This window comes from Arachis hypogaea, chromosome 14, assembly GCF_003086295.3.
Source record: "Arachis hypogaea cultivar Tifrunner chromosome 14, arahy.Tifrunner.gnm2.J5K5, whole genome shotgun sequence".
In the NCBI taxonomy this organism is placed as follows: Eukaryota; Viridiplantae; Streptophyta; class Magnoliopsida; order Fabales; family Fabaceae; genus Arachis; species Arachis hypogaea.
Window position 1 is genome coordinate 117223583 of NC_092049.1, and position 2873 is coordinate 117226455.

The 2873-nt window shown below is 37.4% G+C and overlaps 1 non-coding gene across 1 annotated transcript; it reads left to right on the plus strand.

Annotated features, from left to right (window-relative positions):
* Nucleotides 1-1533: 1533 nt before the first annotated feature.
* Nucleotides 1534-1641, plus strand: LOC112745619 (small nucleolar RNA R71). Its single transcript, XR_003173537.1, has one exon. It is a non-coding gene; the product is annotated as a small nucleolar RNA R71 (small nucleolar RNA).
* The last annotated feature ends 1232 nt before the right edge of the window (nucleotides 1642-2873 follow it).

Here is a 2873-nt window from a genome sequence, read left to right on the forward strand (position 1 = left end):
TTTTCATGCTTTCTCTCCATGGTTATAGAAGGAGAACCTTGAGTCTTGAATACAAGGTAGTCCTCATTCAACTTAAGGACCAACTCTCCTCTGTCAACATCAATCACAGCTTTTGCTGTGGCTAGGAAGGGTTTGCCAAGGATGATGGATTCATCCTCAGCCTTCCCAGTGTCTAGGATTATGAAATCAGCAGGGATGGAAAGGCCTTCAACCTTCACTAGCACGTCCTCTGCTAGTCCATAAGCCTGTTTCATTGATTTGTCTGCCATCTCTAGTGAGATTCTTGCAGCTTGTACCTCAAAGATTCCCAGTTTCTCCATTACAGAGAGTGGCATGAGGTTTATCCCTGACCCCAGGTCACACAAAGCCTTCTCAAAGGTCATGGTACCTATGGTACAACATATGAATAATTTTCTGGGATCCGGTTTCTTCTGAGGTAATGTCTACCGCATTAATGCATTCAGTTCATTGGTGAACAAGGGGGGTTCATCCTCCCAAGTCTTATTACCAAATAACTTGGCATTCAGCTTCATGATTGCTCCTAGATATTTAGCAACTTGCTCTTCAATGATGTCCTCATCCTCTTCAGAGGAAGAATATTCATTAGAGCTCATGAATGGCAGAATGAGGTTCAATGGAATCTCCATGGTCTCTATATGAGTCTCAGATTCCTTTGGTTCCTCAAAGGAAAATTCCTTTCTGTCCAGAGGATGTCCCATGAGGCTTTTCTCACTGGGATTCACGTCCTCCTCACTCTCTCCAGGGTTGGCCATGTTGGTCATGGTTATGGCCTTGCACTCTCTCGGGATTTTCTTCTGTATTGCTTGGGAGAGTACTGGGAGGAGTTTCAGTAATCTTCTTACTCAGCTGACCCACCCGTGCCTCCAAATTTCTAATGGAGAACCTTGTTTCATTCATGAAACTTAATGTGGTCTTGGATAGATCAAAGACTATGGTTGCCAGGCTAGAATAGCTCTATTCAGAATTCTCTGTCTGTTGCTGAGAAGATGATGGAAAAGGCTTGCTATTGCTAAATATATTTCTTCCACCATTATTATTGAAGCCTTGTTGAGGCTTCTGTTGGTCCTTCCATGAGTAATTTGGATGATTTTTCCATGAAGGATTATAGGTGTTTCCATAGGGTTCTCCCATGTAATTCACCTCAGCCATTGCAGGGTTCTCAAGATCATAAGCTTCTTCTTCAGAAGATGCTTTTTTAGTACTGTTGGATGCAGCTTGCAATCTATTCAGACTCTGAGAAATCATATTGACTTGCTGAGTCAATATTTTGTTTTGAGCCAATATGGCATTCAGAGTATCAATTTCAAGAACTCCCTTCTTCTGAGGCGTCCCATTGTTCACAGGACTCCTCTCATAGGTGTACGTGAACTGGTTATTTGTAACCATTTCAATGAGTTCTTAAGCTTCTGCAGGGGTTTTCAGATGAAGAGATCCTCCTGCAGAATGGTCCGTTGACATTTTTGACAACTCAGACAGACAATCATGGAATATACATATGATGCTCCATTCTGGAAGCATGTTAGTAGGACACCTTTTGATCAATTGCTTATATCTTTCCCAAGCTTCATAGAGGGACTCACCTTCCTTCTGTCTGAAGGTTTGGATTTTCACTCTAAGCTTGCTCATTTTTTGAGGTGGAAAGAATTTGGCCAGGAAAGCACTAACCAGCTTTTCCCAAGAGTTCAGGCTTTCCTTGGGTTGTGAATCCAACCATGTTCTAGCTCTGTCTCTTACAGCAAAAGGGAAAAGCATAAGCCTGTAGACCTCGAGATCAACTCCATTGGTCTTGACAGTGTCACAGATTTGCAAGAATTCAGCTAAGAACTGATGGGGATCTTCCAATGGAAGTCCATGAAACTTGCAATTCTGTTGCATTAGAGAAACTAATTGAGGCTTAAGCTCAAAGTTGTTTGCTCCAATGGCAGGAATTGATATGCTTCTTCCATAGAAGTTAGAAGAGGGTGCAATAAAGTCACCAAGCATCTTCCTTGCATCTCCACCATTGTTATTGGGTTCAGCCATGTCTCCTTCTTTTTCGAAAATTTCTGTCAGGTCCTCTCCAGAGGGTTGTGCTTTAACTTCTCTTAGTTTCCTCTTAAGAGTCCTTTCAGGTTCAGGATCATCTTCAACAAGAATGTTCTTATCCTTGCTCCTACTCATATGAAAAAGAAGAGAACAGAAAAGAATAGGAATCCTTTATGTCACAGTATAGAGATTCCTTTATGTGAGTAGAAGAAAAGAAAAGAAGAGTAGAAGAATGAGAAGAGAATAATTCAAACACAGAGAGGGGGAGAGGGTTCGAATTATAAGAAGAAGAGAAGAGTGTTAGTAAATAAATAAATAAATAAATAGAAAGAGGTGAGAGAGAGAAGAATTCGAAATTTAAATTAAAATAAAAAAATATTTTTGTTTTTATTTTAATTATTAGTTGGTATTCGAAAATTAAAAAAAGGAATAAAATAAAATTGAATTTTTAAACAATTAGTTAATTAAAAAAGAAATTTTAAAAAAGAGGGGAGGAATTTTCGAAAATTAGAGAGAGAAAAGTAGTTAGGTGGTTTTGAAAAAGATATGATTGAAATAGAAAACTTTTTAAAATCAAACAAAAAGTTAAGTGGTTAATTGAAAAAGATTTTGAAAATCAATTTTGAAAAGATAAGAAGTTAGAAAAGATTTTGAAATTAAGTTTTGAAAAAGATATGATTGGAATTTATTTTGAAAAATATTTGAAAAAGAAATTTAAAAATATTTGATTTTGAAATTAAAGTTGATTACTTGACTAACAAGAAACTAAAAGATATGATTTTAAAATTTAAAGATTGAAACTTTTCTTAAAAGGCAAGTAACAACTT